We start from the raw sequence: 21,899 nt of genomic DNA, 5'->3' as shown, positions 1-21,899 counted from the left end.
GCAGGCGTCCCAAGCTTACGTCTCTAGAAAAGAGAAAAATTAATTCTCGGACACGTACGTATTTATTCATGAAGGACCATGAAAGCGTCACGTGTTGTGTGAGTTCAAGACGGAAAGAGCCCTGGTGACCGAGTTTGAACTGACGCGGAGTTAGGTTAGGCAGGGAACCATAAGGAACACCCAACGACCGTTTCCTCTCGAATGCTTTTCAACGCTGTTTTAGGCTATCTGGTGTACTTTCAAAGCTCTGTAGGTTAATTTTAGGTTGCGCAAAAAAAATTTATCTGTTCGGTTATTCTAGAGGAGCTTGAGTATTCTCGAACTTATTAGGGCTTTTTTGTCCATTTCCCGAAAACGTTAGGTCTTATCGCCTTTCCGAAAATGATAGCTGACTTTTTTTCGGTACCCAAAATGACATTTTTAACAATCCGAAAACAACAAACATTAAACTTCTCATATCGCGAAAGTTCGAGGTCACAGTTGTGCCCCTGAACCGCTGAGAATGAACGAAATATCATCGATTTAGAGCGTTAAATATTCCGAAACATGCACATTCTACAAGTAAGATTAATACAACTAAGTCTGCCCTTGCATGTTCACTGTTTCTTTGTTTTTTGCTTTGTTTTGTTTTGTTTTGTTTTGTTTTGGTGATTTCTACCGTTTTGTACTTTCATTGCCATCACTGTTATCCCAGTCCCTTTATAAGAGCATACCAGCCTTGTGATTGCCCGATCTCCAACAAGCAGGAATCAGCGGTCTTCATGTTAGGTACCAGGTTCTTTCGGTTCTCCCGCCATGTTTGGCAGTTCGTTGGAACTTGCATCGAACTCGAGCTCTGTTTTAGCGGGCCAAAATCCACTCTACCTTCGCTTCGTCACCGTGCACGGTTTCAAGGCAAAGTTTACCGTTACCCAGAAGCTGAAGATAGCGATTACAGGCAACAAAAACAACAGGTAAGCAAGTTTTGCATAAATTGAACGAGCAGAGTAAAGTAACGTCAAGATACGTATACATTTCGTTTTGCCTTTGGTTGTGAATGTGTCATTATCAAGGAGAAGTTACATTGCTTGTGGAATCGACTTTGGTGATGTTTACCTGCCGTACATAAAGAGCTTTATTATCTGTTATTATCTGTTCTCGATAACTGAGCATGAGCATGCGACATTTGTTATTGGCTTGTATGCACCTCATGATTCTTTCTGATGCATGCTCTTGTAAGGTTATGTTGCCCTCTGATGTGAATGCTACTAAGCTAAAATGTAATGTGCCATCTTCAGCAGAGAAATTTCTCTTATGCTAGAGTAAGTATTCTGAAGTTACTCAAGTGTCTACAGTTGTACCTACATGCAAGTTACAATATGCTGTTATACACAACTGTACATGGACATTGCACCCACTGGTGCTGATACTGTAGCAAGTTAAATGTTGTGGTATTTTCTTTCACAAAAAAAAACACTATGATACTTTATGAAGAGGTATACATGTACCTCAAACTGTCGTGAAAACTACACAGGACTTGAAAAAAAGGAAGAGTAACTTGCCCAGGCAGGAAAATCTACTTGTCTTGGAGACACAGTATAGTCAATCGATTATTTCATAACAATCAATAGAAATTAGTCAATGATATCAGAAATCAATAAAAGGATTCGTCATGAGTCATCGATTGTGATCAAATTTTCAATAAGCATTATCAATTTTGCTGATACTAGCTTATCTTTTAAGCAACATTTAATAAGAAAGAAATGAACAAAAGATTTAAAGTGAAATATGAAATCATGAATACAACTGCATAAAAACATAACATTGTATCTCGTAAACAGAATATTTTGCTGGCATACATGTATCAGGGACTATGTTTTGGGGGTTTTTGGTAGTGCCTTTGAAATCTACATAAAAAAAGTTACAATCAAACACTGTGTTGAGGGACAATTTTTCTACAGTTTAGGTGAACTAACAAAGAGAGACCAACTTTCAATTGATTCTCTAATGACTGATAAATTTGGTAAAATCAAACTGATAACTTGAAACTTTTCTAGCATGTGAGTACGAATTTCTTTCAATTGATTGATAGCACTGATAACACTTACATTAATTTCAATTTATTGATTTATATCAATTTATGGATCAATTTCAATCGATTACCTTACCCTGGGATGACCAGAGAGCACTTTAGAGCCCTGTCACAGCTGTACATTTTACTTGTTAGAAATTGGGCTCGTACCAAATACATGTAGGTTTCATGTGTCATGCATCAGTTCATGCATCTGTAGCAGGGCAGGAAAAAAAATTGTAAGTCACTTGCCCAGTGGGCCAGTCAATTTCAGTTTTCACTTGCCCCACTTAAATATTAGTTGCCAGTGTGGTGGCCAGTAAGGAAATCAGAGGACACATGCGAATGAAGTACACTCGGATTCCAAACTAATTCTTGCTTTCAACCTAATAATTAACTAATCTTTAGGTGTTAAGTTTTGAAATGGAATGACTGGAAATTATCATTTATCAAGCTGGCATTTTTAGTCAGACTCACAAGACTACTGACGCTACATTGTAATTTCACTTGCCCACTGGGCCACTGAACTTCTATTTTCGCTTGCCCAAGAGCAAAATTTACTTGGCTGAGGAAATCAGACCTGGATTTTTTCCTGCCTTGAGTAGATCACAGATAACATCAAAATGTGGTAAAAACCAAAAATAGTCGCATAAGCCATTACTAGAGTGTGTCACAGAATCTGTGAATTTTTCAGGTGTGTGTCACTGATGGTTTTACCACATTTTGATGTCTTCTGTGATCTATTACTGAACAGATCCACAACAACATAGAATCTGTCTGCTTCGTAATACATAACAAAGAAACAAAAACAAACTTTTATGACATCATCTGTACCTTTGTCCACCAATAGAGCATAAGTGCACGTAAGAAACAATCAAATTGTGCCTGCAAATAACTTGACTTATTATTTAAACATTGTTTGATAGGAGTTTGATTTATTGTCCATGATTATTACAATGTAGGAGATAGTGAACATTGAATAGTTACTGCCATGGATTTTGAGTTTAGTTCTTCTACATCCTCTGACATTCAGTGCCTTCCAATCAGAGATGCAAATTTTTTGTCACACAGTAGCTACAGATGTAGATGTATGATCTGTTTGATTGATGAATATTCAGGGCTCAAAATAATGGCCAGTCAACGGGCAATGTCTGGCCAGAATGGTGACTTGACCGGCCAAAAACTTCACTCGCCGGTCATGTTGACCAGTCATGTCATGTTGAGACGGTCACGTTGTTCATTCTTGAATTAACAATCAAATCCCCAACTGTAAATCTGAGAGTTTTTATCTCTTTTTTATCATGACCTCTAATGAAAACATACACCAATGCATACATGTATCTGTTCGAACGGCTAAAGACCATTCTGTCGCGTACCCAAGTACATGGGGAACGGTAAGCGTCAACCACAGCGTACAAAACTTGATTTTTAAATTACTTTAATGAATCAGCTATTGTACACGTGCGGTGAAAACTACAAGGCAAATTTGATTGCGTAATCAGAAACGAACCTAAATAAATAACAAGCGAAAATAGAAATCATAAAAAGCAAAAAAGCGATCAATATGTACAATAGAAACTCACGTCTGATCCTGCGTTAGCGAGGTAAACACATAGACTCCAAGAAAATAACTCAAACTCCTGACTCCTAAACACTCGGATGACCCCGATACTGAGATGACTGCGTGAGTTATGTAAGCGACTGGCTTTTAAAGTAAATTGATAGCTAAATCACATGATATAAAACGCTCTGATTAATGATTAAAGGGCACGAACAATGAAACGATAGAAACGATAATAAAACTAAACAGAGCTGCAATGATAGAGTAAACAAAAACGATCTCTTATACTTTGAGCGTTCAGCACACATTCGCTTGCTGTTTGTCATGCGTTCAAGATCGATAGGAATGCCATTCGAGCGACTGGGGTTAAATCTGTTCAGAAAAATATTAAGCCAATCTTTAAACGGTCTAGCAGTGACTGGAACAAACAAACTATATTTGTGGGTTTAATTTAGCTCACATTACGTGTACTTGATTTTTTCGTAAATATCTTGACCAGTCAGAAATGAGACGTGACCGAGCTAAAATTACTTTGGCCGGTTAACATGACCGGCTACAGTCCGATTTCAAATGTCACAGTATAAATTGGAATGATAAGAAACAAAATAATAACTCCAGTGTAAAATTCGCTGATTGATATCATACACAGAATTTGCTGATTCATACTCAGACATAACTTATCTTATTTAACGAAATGTTTTATGTTACTTGTAGGATGAAGTAAAATTGAGGGTGGTCAATACATGCATACTCCTTGGCAATGATGCTTGATCAGGAAAAAATCAGCCACTGAGAAGTCTACAGTACCTATGACTCTATAAGGGGTCCGAGGTCCATTTCTTGAAGGCCCTGGAAACTTTTTGGGCCCATAAAGCCATCTTTAATTGAGCTGTGTCTAAAAACTAAGAGCTGTATATGTCTGAAACTTCTTGTGTGAAGGAAACCTCTGTTCATATTGAGAATAAGCGAATAAAACAGCTCTGTAAGCATAAGATTTCAGATTTTGGTATGGCTTTCTGGGTGCGAAAACTTTTTGGGACCTTCGAGAAATGGGCCCCTGGTGCATTACAGTCTAACATGGTGACCTTCAACACTCTCTGGCATAAATTCAACCACTTTAAACATTATTTTCAATGCTTTGAAGTATCACCTACACTGTACCTGTGTTAGTGAATTAGCATTAAATTTGAATATCTTAGATTGCTAGGTTGATACTTATTGTTCAATACAGCAGCTATAAGATTTCATCATAAAAAGCAACGGCTATGTTTACATACATGTAGTACCAGAACAATAATTTATTAACTTATGATGTGTTATGGGAACTATGGTACTAGATAGGCCTTTCAATTTCAACAGGTCCCTATGAATTTTTTTTTTTTTTACAGTACAGTTTTTTTTTATCACAAAAAGAAAAAGTAAAATTTTGAATATTGTTTACCGTGAATGTTTTGTCAGGGGTCCAAAATGGTTGTCCTGTTTGGATTCTGTGCAGTTTTGGAAAAAGAAGGAAACTGTGACTTTGTAAACATAGCCTAAAAGATGTCAGAAGCCTTGTTTTATGTTATGTAATGTAGTATTCCTTTGGCATGAATGTTTTTATGATTAATTTAAAATGTCAATCTCTATCTTGTGGTAAATGTTTTTTCTCCCTATTTTCTGTTATTTCAAAAGAACAATTCACTCTATGAAAAAAGTTGATCAATATTTCACACTTACATTGCAGTAATTTTCATAATAAGGTAAAGGTAAAGTCTGCATATGAGCCACGTGGCCCAACAGGCTGGAGCTTATCCCGCTTTCTGTAGCAGGAAGCGACTAGGACTATTTTTACTTCCCCTGGATGAGATGCCAGTCCATTGCAGGGTTACCCCACCATTAAATTTGCTGGTACCCACTTATACACCTGGGTGGAGAGGCACTGAGAGTAATGTGTGTTGCCCAGCAACACAACAGAATGTACCTGCCTAGGGCTTGAACCCAGACCGCTCGATCAGGAGTTGAGCTCACTACATGTAACTACGAGGCCATCGTGCCTCCCACATTTTTCATAATAATTATTAAGGCTAATTTAAACCTACATTAATTACTTAGTAAGAAAAAAACAGTTTATTCATTCATTTTATGACAAAGGTATTATCATTATGTTACATTTGACTTTGTGAATTTAGTATATATTTAAGACAGGTATCCATTTGCAAACAATTTTAATTTAGTAATATGCCTAAATTGCAAAATTTTCACTTGTTGTAGCTGACAACAGTATAGTTCTTAATCATTTTACTATTTATGAATTAAATAGAGTTGAATATGACATGGTTTTGCACAATCTTGAAAAGTGCTTGAATTCGGTTAAAGGAGCTCAGTCATGGTATTTTAAGATATTTTGGCCATGCACAAAATTACATTTAAGTCGTCTTGTTATGGATAGAAAGAAAAGAAAACATGTTTTATTTGTTGCAATGTGTACATTGTAAACCTTATTCATGGCATATAAAAACTATTTGAATTTTACTGAGTTTGTTCTGATTGCAATAAATTTCTGATTCTGTATAAATTTGCATGTTTTCTACTATTATAATTAAGGTCAACAGATTTGATTACAATAAAACAGTACATTCCATTATTTTTCTTCAAGTTATTATTTACAAGTTATTTATCGTACAGGGTTTCTGCCTCCCTTTTTCGATTTACATGTTATTTCCAGGCTCCCTTTTTACATTTCCAGGTTATTTCCAGGCTCCCTTTTTTGATTTACATGTTATTTACAGGCTCCCTTTTTCAATTTACAGGTTATTTGCAGGCTCCCTTTTTCAATTTACAGGTTATTTACAGGCTCCCTTTTTCAATTTCCAGGTTATTTACAGGCTCCCTTTTTCGATTTACATGTTATTTGCAGGTTCTCTTTTTCAATTTACAGGTTATTTACAGGCTCCCCTTTTCAATTTCCATGTTATTTGCAGGTTCCCTTGTTCGATTTCCATGTTATTTACAGGCTCTCTTTTTCCATTTACATGCTATTTACAGGCTCCCTTTTTCGATTTGCAAGTTATTTACAGGCTCCCTTTTTCGATTTACATGTTATTTACAGGCTCCCTTTTTCGATTTCCATGTTATTTACAGGCTCCCTTTTTCCATTTACATGTTATTTACAGGCTCCCTGTTTCGATTTACATGTTATTTACAGGCTCCCTTTTTCCATTTACATGTTATTTACAGGCTCCCTTTTTCCATTTACATGTTATTTACAGGCTCCCTTTTACGAGTTACATGTTATTTACAGGCTCCCTGTTTCGATTTACATGTTCTTTATGGGCTCCTTTTTTGATTTCCATGTTATTTACAGACTCCCTTTTTCGATTTACACGTTATTTACAGGCTCCCTTTTTCGATTTACATGTTATTTACAGGCTCCTGTTTTCATTTTCCATGTTATTTACAGCCTCCCTTTTTTTATTTACATGTTGTTTACAGCCTCCCCTTTTTATTTACATGTTATTTACAGTATTATGGCAGCCTCCCTGTATTAAATTTACATGTTATTTACGGGTTTCCAGGTTGAATCACAAGAAATTTACAGGCTATTTACAGTAATTGCAGGCACAGTTTACATGTTATTTACTTGATCTTAGCCCTTTGCTTTGAAACATTTACAGTGTTTTCTTCATCATTTACATGTTTCACTTGAAATATTTACATGTTTTTTACATGAAACCTCCAAAACATGTAAAAGGGGAAAAATCATGTAAATTAATCTTTACAGTCTCTTTTTGATTATTTACATGTTAATTACATGTTATTTACATACTCTGTAAATTTTCAACTTTTCCAGTGTTTCAGGCCCCGTCCACACTACGCCGAAGAAATTTGAAAAGGCAGCTTTATTTCTACGTTTAGGCCTACCGTCCACACTATTCCGTCACGAAAACGGAGCTTTTCAAAAACGCTCTTCAAAACCGGACGCATTTGAAAACGCCGGCTTTTAGTTTCGTTTTCGTATATGAAGGAAGAACATTTTGAAAACGAGGCTTTTCGAAAATGATGACATGAGTGACGATAATAATGTGATTTCCCTGATTTCCCTGATTTTCTTTTCTCAAACACCAAATCCGGTAATTGTTGCGTTTTTAAATTCCTCCGGCGTAGGTAGTGTGAACGGGGTCTGAACTTCATTGAAACATTTAAATTGTAAGGCCACTAAATTTTAGCAACAACTCAGGAAAATGTTGCGCTGATTTTCGCATTTTTGCTTGGTGTCTTCATTAAAATGTTCTTTTGTCTCGAATCACTACGCTATATTGTACATTTCTGTATACAGTTAAACGACCACCCTCAGGGAAATAGATAGCGGCCGTTTAATAGGTGACCCCTTAAAATTAATAGCGGTTCGACTGTATCATGAATTCACAAAACACGTGATTGTTTTCCGAGGATCCGTTATGAAGCATGCTTAAATCTGCCGAGCAGTTCCGTAACTGAAAAATCCGATCGAGCCAAAACTTGCAAGCAGAAACCATGTTTTTCACCCGAAGGAAACAAAATTAATTAGTGGTCTCGCGAGGAACCAGTTTATTTATTATTATCATTTATTTAGTACAACCAAAACATGAATAGATTTACTATTACTCTATGACGATTTAGTAATGTTTGCCGCTCGGAGACTTTTGGCGGGAAACAGTTTTATTGCTAGATGCTGCCGATCATGGCGGTCTCTGTTGGAGCAAGATTTTCAGTTATATAACCAAGGTATTAGGGATTTGTTTTCGTTTTCATCCAGTTAATGAAACCAGTAATGTAATGTGTACTCTTCTAAAACACGTTTATCAAACTTATTAGCAGCCTATATTAAAGTTGTTACATATTACTCCACTGCTGTGGTTAATTGCCTCAGTGAAGTCATCAATGTTAATAACACCACTTGAGGATTATTGGAACAATATCTCCATACCTACTAATAGATCATTTCAGGAGAAGAGTAATTTTCTGCGAAAAAAAGAAATGTTTCAGCCATTTCTTAGGAAGGAAGACGTCCCTGCAGGCGATGATTAGAAATATTAAAAACCGCAACATCGAGAACCAGGAGAAATTGAGTACTATACAGTGGCTAGCTAGATTTTGGCAAGTCTGAGGCAAGTCTTAGGCAAGTGGTCAGAAAACAACTGAAAACCGTCATAAAAATGATTATACTTCAAAAGGAATCGACAAACTTTGATTTTTGGGAGGAGAAAATCATTATCAAGTAATCATTTCGATCAGTATCCATGTTGTAAGGTTCCTATCCCACTATAATCCGATATTCGCTTTTGTTGATTTGTTTTCTGCAGCTCGAAAACAAATCAAAATGAGCGTCTTTATAAAAAAAAAAAGGCTCACACTTTCAGTTGTTGTTGTTGTTCGGTAGTTCAGTTTCACTTCATCAGTTGTTTCCTGAACTAACGCTGATGGTCGAAAGTTGAGCCTGTTGGCGGAATGGCGGACTACGGAGCTTCAGAAAAGCTTTAATTTACAGGAAAGGTAATAATTTTCAGTTATATAGCGACAAGTAACAGACTTACCTTCGTGACAAATTTTGTTTGAAGTTATCAGTTCAGGAGCTGATGTTGATTGCAATGGAGTGAATAATCCTTCCTCTTCACTAAAGATAGCGCATACAACCTTAATCTGAAAAGTCTCTAAACCAAGCTCAATAAACGCCTTCAATGCAGTTTCTTCAGTGCGAAAATACTTACTTTGAACGCATGTTCTAAGTTTCGCGAGATTGGACACATTAATTTGCGCCTTGAGCTTAATAAGTATCTTCGTCCCATTAAATATATTCGTCACACGACTTTTGTCGTTGAGGCAGCTATCATGCAAGAGTATTGATCTGACATCCGTGTACTTTTCTCCCTCTGCCAGGTTCAGTGTGTCTTCTGGGGTTGCCAACTAAATCTCAAGGTAATGTGAAGGTCCTTTTAATTTCGTGGCGGTTAATTTTATTTTGCTGTGTAGCGTGATGCCAATTCCTCGCTGAAACTCGTTAAAAATAAAACCGTGTCAGTATTCTGGGTTTTCGTCTGCAGCCGGTCACTATGACTACCTCGAGTGTCAATAAAGCAGCTTCCTTTCAGTTTCCTTTCATCTCTGAACAGATTCATATACATTGGATTAGTCGTAAGCGTTGAATACAAATAATTAACAAGCATGATTAATTTGATCGGCAAAACTAAATTTTAAAAGGGGGGAGGCGTTCCTTAGGAATTAAAATGATGATCCGAGGTCACTTGGATCATGTTGCAGGAAAGGAACCTATGAATCAGTTTGTTTCGGGTGGATTTATCAGTTGATGCACCACAAGCTGAGTAATCTTTGGTTGTAAATCCTAATCCCTTTTTCCTTTTAGAGGAACGCACCCTTAAATGTTGGTTTTCTTGAGCAAGTTAAGTTTCTGAAATATGCCCAGCTCTAAATGTCCTTAACTGTACTTCTTTTCTTACTGATCAACTGACTCATATATATTTTTTTTCAAACACTTCATTAAAAAAAAAAACACTCTTCAGGTTGGTGAACATTTCATATTATATTCCTTTTTTTTTTTTTTTTTTTCACCAAATGAAAATGACTTCTATTTCATTCTTCTGGTTTTTTTTTTTTGGCCAATTAAAGTAAAAATAGTAGTCGCCAGGCCTATGATTCAATTATCTATGAATGAAGTTACGGTTACTGTTACGTTACTGTTACTGTTATTGCTTACTCTATTTGAAATCTGGCTGCTAACAAGTAACAACGCTTTTGGCTCCTTTTTCAAAAGACTTAATACATGTAATATACTGATTTGTTTGTTAATTAAAAACAGTGTAAGTTATGGCGGCTGACAACAATGTCCAGCTCTTTCCATCAGATTCACTCATACTTTGATGGATCAATACTGCCACTCTTTAACAATTGATGCTATAATAATAACGTCATACTAACACCCAGTCATTGGTAAAGAAATTCTGTATTATATTTTATATAACAGGTTACCATAGGAACAGTGCAATCCGTTAGAAACACCCTTAACTTAGCTTTAAGGGCCTGTGCCTCAAGCAAAAGCACGTTGACACTCATTTTTTATGGAATCTTAATTTGGGTCATTGAGCTCTTTCCTATGATTTAAGCATTTGAAGCTTACGTTGAGGATCTTTTTAACAAAGTTTTACTGTTGCCATGGTAACTTATTAGGACAGGAATATGCGCAAAACTTGTTCACCGGTGATTGGGCATTTGTGTGATGCCAATGCTTAAGATCGTAGTGTTGTAACATGGGTAATACTAACAATACTTGTAACATGATCATTGACACATTGATAAAGAGTGGTAGTATTGATCCGTCAAACTGATAACTGCTGGAAAGTGCTGGAAACTGTTGTCAGCCACCTTAAAAAGGGTTCACGTTAATTATAAACTCGTAGACTTTTCGACCACGTTGATCAAACTTACGTTTTTGTTATTACAGTTACACTTTTTGTTTTGCTGCGGGTGTGGATTGTTCAGCTAATAGAGCACAAAAAAAGCAGTGGCAGATTTAGGGGAGGGGGTGGATAACCAACTCCCTCCCCCCCCCCCGGCCCCACCTTTTTTTGAAGAAGCAAAAAAATAAAAAAATTTAAATAAATTATAAATAATATAGCAGAGATGAAGGGAAACACTCTGGACAGTTACCTCATTGTAATTTATACTCTGTGGTATTGCTAGTATTTGTGGAGTAACAATTAAAAAATTAGGTTCCAATTCTCAAATTATAACATTTTTGGGGGCATGCCTTATTTACGTTACAACCCCAAAGTACCACCCACCTCCTCCTCCCTTGAAAAATACTGGATCCGCCTCTGAAAAGAGACCACACGACATTTACTCATACAATACCCGTTCATCTATTTATAATTTCTTAATATAATACAAGGTGCCACTTACTGAATGGCACCTTACTGCTTCTGCGTATGGGCTTCATGTTGAAACCAGTCTCACCAGACTGACTTACCTCATTGTCAAATTATTGTAGCAAATATTAGTTCAGTCAGTGCTGATGTTGAGGCTAGTGGATTTGATTAATATTTCCTTCCTGCTCCATATACCACATAAAACTGTCGCTCAGTGAATCAAATGAAACACTGTGAAGTCTGACCAAACGTTAACCTAAAAAAAACTGCACTGTAATTTACTCGTTGCAAAAATATTCATCAAGTGAAAAGCTTAGTGTCGGCACTATTAAATGGAAATTACTTTACCATGAATTTGAATGCCTTCGTCCGTGACTTACTTTAAAAAAGCTATCATTTGAGATATTGATCTGGTATCGCTTCAGTATCTCTACTTTGCCCTCTTTATCTGTCTTCTGAAGGTGACAACTCTAACAGATACTATTTATGACCAGAACCCCTGAGGCTTTGTACTTGAAAATGCAACCTTGTCTATTCGGTTTGTTTGTTAATTTAATTACTCGGTATCATTAATAATTCATGATTGTAAATTCATATCACTGAAAATTTCAAGCATTATATTAAATAATTCTTCTAGACTACAAGTATTCCCTCTTTCGCTTAGTCCGCCGTGCGTAACGCGAAAGAAAACCGCGAGAAAAAAATGGCAGTATTTCGCGAGGCCATTTTTTTCTCGCAGTTTTCTTTCGCGTCACGCACGACGGACTAAGCGAAAGAGGGACTATCCGTAATCTATATTTCTTTGTGCTAGGGTGGTTTTCATTTGAGTTTCGAAAAGCAATTGGCTTTGCATCGCTACGCTACACGATTGGCTTAAAAACCTCTCCCCAATTTTTAATCCAATCAGAAGTAAAACCAAAATCAATCGTGATTCGCTCGCTCGCACTTTACCCGCGATTTGCGTCAGGTACATGTCTGAATTACTTCGAGTTTTGATTGGTTCGCCTTAATGTCTGTATCCTCTGTGATTGGCTAGAGGTATTATTTTGGTTTTGGTGTTAAGACGCTCAATTGAAAACTGTTCTATACGTACTAAATATTTACGGATGTCACAACAGTAAACGAAGGGATAGTTTCCGGTAATTCTCTCTATTTCACGAAACAAGTCATTTTTGGGACCACGCTTGTTGTCGTTGTTGTTGTTGTTGTTGCTGTTGATGTAGATGTTGATGTTGTTGTTTTTGTTGCGGCTGTTTTTGGTAATGTGTTGTTTGGTTCACTTAGTAGATTCAGTCGAGCAGGCAACTTAGTATATATAGTTCGTATTTGGTTTATAGTTTAAGAGAAAACAATAATTTGAAACCATCCTAACGATGACAAAGTGGATTCGTTTGCTCGGGTAACGTTTGGGCGACTTGTTAAGTGCAGGAAATTGATAAATAACCTTTACTTATAATTAGACGCCGTTCACACTACGCAGGAGTAATTTGAAAACGGATATTTCACACTGAAAACGCATCAAATGTTTTCCGTCCACATTGCATCAGAGAAACAGAGAAACGCAACAATTCGCCTTTATCGCACAGCAGCCATCTTGGATTGACGTCATGTACTTTTGACACCAATGCGAGGCCACGCGTGTAAAGTCAACTTCCGGCGATCGAGGAGACAAGGCGATCATCTGCAATCATGCCCAACGGAGATCACTGTTGTGCCGCAATGTAAATATAATCGCGCTAAAAATATTCCAAATCATACCTTTCACCAATTTCCCAGTGATGAAATCATTCGAAAGCAGTGGGTTGTCAAAATACGGCGAGACGTGGGCAAAAGTGTCCAGGTAAGTTGGTTAGGTTATCGATGTCATTGTTGCGCACATGTATTTACATTAATTATTATGATCTGGTCCATCTACAGATAACAAACAGCACAAGAGTATGTTCTGTACACTTTAAGGAAGCGGATTTTCAGACAACTTTAACAGGGAAGCGTGTTCTGGAGAAGCATGCCATCGTCCCCTGTCACTGTGACAGGTAAATATTGTTGTCCACATTTCTTTAAACATTCCTTGGTTAAAATCGTAAAATAATCAGAAGTATTTTTATGTTTTTCATTTTAATCCATAGCATCAACTTTCGGCCAAGCTTCTGGTGAGGAAAGTTCTATGGAGGTCCAACCGGAACTGTCATCCTCTCCTGTTGTTGTAGACTTCCCGGAGCCAATATACACTGTCACTGTCACAGGTAAATATTGTTGTCGGTATGTCCACCAGATTGCAGTACCAAAACTCTGAAGAAATCAAAGTACTCGCTGACTCAGCCATGATGTTTCAACACGCGTGGCCTCGCTTTCATGCGAAAAATGGTGACGTTGCATCCAGCATGGCGGACTGTGATTAAGGCGAATAACCAGTCATTTTGGATTTGTGTTTCAGGAAAGCTCGGTCAGGGAAATCATATGTTTATCCCGATGTCATCGATTTCGAAAAGCTCCGTTTTCAAAATGTTTTCCGTCCACGCTAAGACACAAAGCCGGTGTTTTCAAATTCCTCCGGTTTGAAGAGCGATTTTTAATCCGAAAAGCTTCGTTTTCGTGACGGATTAGTGTGGACGGTAGGCCTAACTGTAGAAATAAAGCTGCGTTTTCAAATTCCTCCGACGTAGTGTGGACGGGGCATTGATAGTAAATTGTTGAAGTTATTAAGCTATTTTCTCTGGAACTTAATCTCGTTGTACCACTTGTACAAGTTCATGCACGTGATATAGTCGTGTGTCTTGTAGTTGGATATTGTTAGCTGGGTGAATTGCATTTCTGTTGATTTCTATTATTTCCCTTCCGAGCAGTTCAAGCATTGCGTGCTTCATTTGGCGATTTCTACAACAATACAGCAGTGGATTCGCAAGAGAGTTTAACTCGGTCAGTGTCATTGACCAGAAGAAAAAGGAACTCCCACCGAGAACAGGGAAAAAGTCCTTGAACAGAATCATACTGATCAATGGAGTGTGGAAGATCAATAGGGCCGAAGTCAACAATCCAGTAGTGACTGCAATTCGTTTTTCATATTTAGCCATTGCCATTTGGGAGATGTTCGCATTAGTAGGGTAACGTTTTAGTTTGCGTATTTTGATATATATCGAGATGTAACAATAGACAATGAGAAATAATAAAATGATAACTATGACAACGATAGAAATATCTAAGGGCGTAATGTACTTGTGATTAACTCCAGCTGAATACAGGAGGCCTGGGGAGACGAAGACAAACGTTGATGTCCATGATACAAAAATTAGCATTTTTATACGCTTTCGCGTCACACCTGTTGGATAGTTCATATCTTCACTGATCCTTGTGTTTCTCTCCCAGGCTATGGCCATTAAATGGCAAACAGAAGTGCAGCTTGCAGCATACAATACAAATATGATCATCAAGTCCAACGTGCAGAGAAATTCTGGTGGATTATCCAGATGAAAATCAAACGCGCCACGCACAATGCAGAGAGGTTGCGAGACTGCTCCAACTAAGAGATCCGAAGCAGCCAGACTGGATATGAGAATGTTGTGATTCTTTTGCAGTGATTGGTTTTTTGCGACCGCCATTATGATCAGCGTGTTAAACAAGATTGTTAAAGGACACGCGACAACCGTGATGACGTATGTGGTGATTATGCTAACAGCGTCATCAGGATTCCATGTGCTGAACATGGATATGTAGGAGCAGCCATACGCAACAAGGTTCTTGTTGGAAAAATTAATGGTTGATTTTGAGTCATTCATGGTCATGATGTTGTCGAACGATAAGAGTAATACCGTGGAATCTCGCGTTAGGGTGATAACGTAGGTCCTCGCGTGAAAGTGATCTCGTGGGATCTCGCGTTAAGGTGATTCCCTTGTTCCTCCCGTGAAAGTGATCTTGTGGGATCTTGCGTTAGAGTGATATCGTAGTCCCAAGCGTGAAAGTGATCTCGTGGGATCTCGCGTTAGAGTGATATCGTAGTTCTTCGCGCCAAAGTGACCTCGTGAGATCTCGCGTTAGAGGTAATATCGTAGGTCCTCGAGTGAAAGTGATCTTGTGAGATCTCACGTTTGAGCGATATCGTAGTTCTTCACGTGAAAGTGATTTCGTGGGATCTCGGGTTAGAGTGATTTCGTAGGTCTTCGCGTGAAAGTGATTTCGCAAGATCTCGCGTTGAGTGATATCGTAGCTCCTCGCGTGGAACGCGTGGAAGTGATCTCGTGTGATCTCGTGATAGAGTGATATCGTAGGTCCTCGTGTGAAAGTGATCTCGTGGGATCTCGCGTTAGAGTGATATCGTTGGCCCTCACGTGAAAGTGATCTCGTGGGATTCACGAAAGAATTATTTCGTAGGATCTCGCCCGAAGGTAATGTCGTGGGGATCCCCCACTTCTCTTTTAATTCTTGCCCGGTGCGCCTTTCAGCTATTAAGTCAAGCGTAAGATATATTTATCATACCCTGTTAAGGAAAGAAGATAAAAATATATTCTTAGTGTGGCCCAGGCTAACAAAGTACAAAGATAAATCAATATTCATTCGCTGCATAAATCGTTACTCATTGTTCACCAAGTTTTCTCTTTCATACTCCTTGCTCCCTTACTAAGGACTGTATTTTACAATGTGCATAGCTAAGGTTAAGCTCAGTTTGCTGGGAAAAAAATTAAACTGACACAACTATTTGCCATAATTTGGACACTCAGTTAAGTGGCCGTTTATTGTCAAGATCATATCCAGTTGCATAAGAACTGGAAATGAGTGCCTTTTCTTATCCAAGGTGACGGCAAACAAGCCTTACGTGACACTACGTATGTTATAATGTCCCGCCGATAATGCACCAAAAATGAAAGCGGTAAAGTGGGTGGGAAAAGACTTGCTCTGCACCGAAGAGGCCTGCAACCAGATGCTCAAATGCCTAAATATAAGCATGTAGAAGTCCCGGATTTGACTCTTTCAGGAAGCTAATCGCGGGGCAGGTTGCATAAAATTATTTATTTCCCTTGGCAATAAAGATCATTTTCTTTTTAAAGTCTTCAATTTCGAGACAAAAACAAAGAACGTCTTCGATATAGATAGATAGATAGATAGATAGATAGATAGATAGATAGATAGATAGATAGATAGATAGATAGATATAGTTTAGTGTACGATGTGGCGAAGAGACCAACTCTTGACTGTTCTGGACGAGTTTAATGTACAACGTTTCGGCCGTTCGGCCTTCTTCAGGTTAAAAGTTAAAAACTAAAAAAACTATCTACAATGGTTGCGATTTACAGAAACACCGACTTATATACAGAGCAGAAATATTATGATTGAGGTTACGTGCTACAACAAAGGTCTAAATTACAAGGTGAAAAAGGATTAGACAATCAAAGACAAATACAGAACTATGGGTGACATGTGAATACAAATAAGGTGAATACAAATGAATGACAAAAACTAGAGAGAAAAAAATCTAACTTAATTAGTAGTGTTTACTCTGAAGTAACAAGCTCCCCATTGAAGGCCTCTGAATGAATGTAATTAGGTAAAAATCATAACAGGATCCTAGGAAAGGGCCATTAAACTACAGTAATAATTTCCCTTCCAAAGCCCCTGAATGAAAAGCCGACAACAAACATAACAGAATCCTTGAAAAGAGCTCTTGAACTTAGAAATAAACAAGTAACAAAAATGATAACAGAATAAAATTAAAATGCGTCATATTGGAAAAGTGGCAAATTACAACTACTCAATTGTAGTAATTAATGCGGTGTCTTGATCTAAATTCCCGCCGTTTGTTAAGACCATGAGGATTAAGGGTAAATAATTGCGCGGTCCAATAAGCTTCCCTAGTGAGTAATAATTGTTCAAGATGTAAGGAATTTTCAAAAGACCTAATTTGTTCAATGATGATGAAATTGATTTGAGAAATTTCATGTTCAGAGTTATTAAAGTGGATGGCCAATTCGCAAATTCTTTTGTTCTTCAGCATGTTCGACTTGTGGTTACGAAATCTTACTTTAAATTCAGTCGAGGTGGAGCCTACATATTGCAGATTGCATTTGGCACAAGTGGCTAAATAAATAACATTTTTTGACGAACAAGACAACTTTTGTTGAATGGGATATTGACGACCAGTTGCCGAACTTTGAAATTTCGAAGCTTGAATTAAATAGTTTTTAGACAGATCGCACTTCTTGTTGCATTTTGAACAACCTCCGTTTTCTTCTCTTTGATTTCTACTGGGGGCTACCCGGAATTTTGATGGCGCCAACATCTCCTTAAGATTTTTGGTTCTACGATAAGCGGGAAATATCGACTTGGATGGAAAAATTTCTTTGACTTCTGGTGAGGATTGTAATAGATAAAAGTGCTTTTTGATAACTTTTTGGATATCTGGCAAAATTGGATTGTAGTCGAGCACCAATGGAAAAACTTTCTTTGCTGGCTTGACCTTTTTCCTCAAAAGTTCGGCTCTTGGTATACTAAGAGCTTTGTCGAACTGTTTATCAACAAGCTCCGCTGGATAATTTTGCGATTTCAAATACCCTTTGTATTCCTTACATCTATTTTGTAGAAAATCGTCAGTAGAACAGGGTTTACCTAAGGTTTACCTAAGTTACTGGAATTCACTGATTATATTAATGGTTCGTATCCTACTATCAAATTCGAATTGGTTTACTCGGACAGTCATTTGAATGTCCTTGATCTCACGTTGCATTTTCGTGACGGGTTTATTAGCACTGATGTTTATGCTAAACCCACCGATAGCCACCTCTATCTACCTTTTTCGAGTTCACACCCCTCACACTGCAAAAGAGCAGTTCCCTTTGGGGTAGCTTTAAGAATCAAACGCAACTGTTCTACTGACGATTTTCTACAAAATAGATGTAAGGAATACAAAGGGTATTTGAAATCGCAAAATTATCCAGCGGAGCTTGTTGATAAACAGTTCGACAAAGCTCTTAGTATACCAAGAGCCGAACTTTTGAGGAAAAAGGTCAAGCCAGCAAAGAAAGTTTTTCCATTGGTGCTCGACTACAATCCAATTTTGCCAGATATCCAAAAAGTTATCAAAAAGCACTTTTATCTATTACAATCCTCACCAGAAGTCAAAGAAATTTTTCCATCCAAGTCGATATTTCCCGCTTATCGTAGAACCAAAAATCTTAAGGAGATGTTGGCGCCATCAAAATTCCGGGTAGCCCCCAGTAGAAATCAAAGAGAAGAAAACGGAGGTTGTTCAAAATGCAACAAGAAGTGCGATCTGTCTAAAAACTATTTAATTCAAGCTTCGAAATTTCAAAGTTCGGCAACTGGTCGTCAATATCCCATTCAACAAAAGTTGTCTTGTTCGTCAAAAAATGTTATTTATTTAGCCACTTGTGCCAAATGCAATCTGCAATATGTAGGCTCCACCTCGACTGAATTTAAAGTAAGATTTCGTAACCACAAGTCGAACATGCTGAAGAACAAAAGAACTTGCGAATTGGCCATCCACTTTAATAACTCTGAACATGAAATTTCTCAAATCAATTTCATCATCATTGAACAAATTAGGTCTTTTGAAAATTCCTTACATCTTGAACAATTATTACTCACTAGGGAAGCTTATTGGACCGCGCAATTATTTACCCTTAATCCTCATGGTCTTAACAAACGGCGGGAATTTAGATCAAGACACCGCATTAATTACTACAATTGAGTAGTTGTAATTTGCCACTTTTCCAATATGACGCATTTTAATTTTATTCTGTTATCATTTTTGTTACTTGTTTATTTCTAAGTTCAAGAGCTCTTTTCAAGGATTCTGTTATGTTTGTTGTCGGCTTTTCATTCAGGGGCTTTGGAAGGGAAATTATTACTGTAGTTTAATGGCCCTTTCCTAGGATCCTGTTATGATTTTTACCTAATTACATTCATTCAGAGGCCTTCAATGGGGAGCTTGTTACTTCAGAGTAAACACTACTAATTAAGTTAGATTTTTTTCTCTCTAGTCTTTGTCACTCATTTGTATTCACCTTATTTGTATTCACATGTCACCCATAGTTCTGTATTTGTCTTTGATTGTCTAATCCTTTTTCACCTTGTAATTTAGACCTTTGTTGTAGCACGTAACCTCAATCATAATATTTCTGTTCTGTATATAAGTCGGTGTTTCTGTAAATCGCAACCATTGTAAATAGTTTTTTTAGTTTTTAACTTTTAACCTGAAGAAGGCCGAACGGCCGAAACGTTGTACATTAAACTCGTCCAGAACAGTCAAGAGTTGGTCTCTTCGCCACATCGTACACTAAACTACAAATTTACGTAGAGACATTGTATCCGTTGGATCCTCTTACTGGGAGTTCATCGTTTGGTACACCCTTTTTACACTGCTTATATATATATATATATATATATATATATATTGCTTACTTTTTCTTCGATCAAATTCTTAAACAATTTCTGAGATTTAAAAAAAACTATTTCCTCCTAAAATTAATATATTCCTTGCAGATTAATTTAGCGAAGCGCAAATTGCAAGTTGACTGAACGGAATTGAACCTACGAATATTTATTTTCAAACGAATGAAAATTCGGTTGTCTTAAAATTAGAATAAAGGTAAGCATGCATATCAGTTTTTGGGTTGATTTAACAATTTCCCTTTGATCGAAAATACAAAAACAAAATATAAGTTATGAATCCCCAGCTAACGCCCTGTTCACACTAGAACGCAGCTTTATTTCTATGTTTAGGCCTCACGTCCACACTACTGGAGATCCGTCACGAAAACGGAACTTTTCAAAAACGCTCTTCAAACCGGAAAAATTTGAAAACGGCAGCTTTGCGTTTTAGTGTAGACGGAAAACATTTTGAAAACGGAGCTTTTCGAAAACGATGGCGTCACAATAACAATGTAATTTCTCTGACCGAGTTTTCATCAAACACAAATCCAAAATGACTGGTAATTGTTAATTTTTCAAAGTTCTCCCGTGTAAAGTGGACGGAAAACATTTGATGTATTTTCAGAGTGAAACCTCCGTTTTCAAATTTCTCCGCCGTAGTGTGGACAAGGCTTCAATGGGTTGTGGCGTTTCGAAAAGGTTATCGATCTTTGTCTAGTTATCCCTTATGAACTTTCTTAGCGACAAATTTCTGTACTATTTCAGTTTCTATATTGAACGCCGTTACCCATGTGTCACTGGTCGTTTCAATGTCATAATAAAACAATTTGACCACATTTTGCCTTCGGCGAAATATTAATGAAGGATAAAAATCATATAACGCTAACCGTTGAAGATAAACTCACGTGCAAGTTAAATATCTAAGCAATAAATGCCCCTTTAGAGAAAATTGCTTCATAAAACTTTAGCAAATGGATTCAATTAGTTCTTACCTTCCGTGTTTTCATTTAATACTCGGCAAATCCCTCTCCGTGCCAGTTTCTCTGATCCAAAACAGGTGAGATTATTTCCAAGTCGACTACGCAATAACACATAACATGTGACTTATAAGAGCGATTGCACTGAAATTTACATGATAAGAGTCGGATAAGAGTGTTGTTTCAGCAGATGCAGAAAAAGGAACATGATTTGAAGCCCATTATACTTGCTTCCTTTTCGTTTGTTGAATCGAATGTGATGAATGCAGACTGAGTTTTTTGGTGCGAAAGTTCGCATCGCTACTTTTTTTTTTTTTTAACCAAGCAAGTCGAACGCTGAACCTGAAGGCTCCTCTCGCATTTCTTTTCCTTTCATCAGTTTAAGAAGGAATCCAACGCAAGTTCAAGAAACAAGGGTAAAAAAACTTTGTACCGAGATTATTTACATTGTATTGCAAACTTCTATGCGATTGTTTTGAACATCTTCTCAAAAAAAGATTATCATTTTCCACAACACCAAATCAGATGTCGAAAACAAATTTTGAAGTTCATATCAAACGCATGAAAGTGCTGGTGAAATAAAACTGATGATGAAAATTTTACCTGTGTTTGCCCACTTTCCTTGAACTTCGAAACTTATTTTCTTGATTTTCCATGGGAAATTGTTTCCGGTTTTATTTCAGGCAGCTATTTATATTTTTAGGTTTAGGAAATTTAGAAAGGACTGTAAAATACCTAAAATTATTCTGGTACAAGGTTTTTGTCCATTGAAAACTGAAATTGCTCGATTTTCTATCGGATTTCATCGTAAGATGACACTTGATTAAACTATAGCTAATTGGGACGTTCCCAGCTTGGTACGGATGGCAGCAATTTTTCTTCATTCGACTGGCAAGCTAACAGCCGCTCATTAAACAGTCCATCACAAAAGACCTTTTCATAGTCAAATATATTTCGTTTTCCGCCCACCTCTTAATATTCTCTTCGTGGATCCCAATAGCATCATATTCTCGGCTCATTCGAGGTTTCCA

At 37.3% G+C, this 21,899-nt stretch overlaps 1 protein-coding gene and 1 long non-coding RNA gene across 2 annotated transcripts in view; both read left to right on the top strand.

Moving 5' to 3' along the window:
- LOC110055743 (uncharacterized) overlaps positions 1-21,899 on the top strand; it is a 183,676-nt gene that overhangs the window by 40,456 nt on the left and 121,321 nt on the right. The window lies entirely within an intron of this gene.
- Positions 602-6,234, top strand: LOC149104376 (uncharacterized). Its single transcript, XR_016201379.1, has 2 exons — positions 602-953; positions 4,326-6,234. It is a non-coding gene; the product is annotated as an uncharacterized LOC149104376 (long non-coding RNA).

The sequence above is a fragment of the Orbicella faveolata genome, unplaced genomic scaffold (assembly GCF_042242905.1).
Source record: "Orbicella faveolata isolate gen_17 unplaced genomic scaffold, um_ofav_v1 contig_34, whole genome shotgun sequence".
NCBI classification, from domain to species: domain Eukaryota; kingdom Metazoa; phylum Cnidaria; class Anthozoa; order Scleractinia; family Merulinidae; genus Orbicella; species Orbicella faveolata.
The sequence above is the reverse complement of the archived record's forward strand: the minus strand, read 5'-3'. Positions and strand labels throughout refer to the sequence as shown.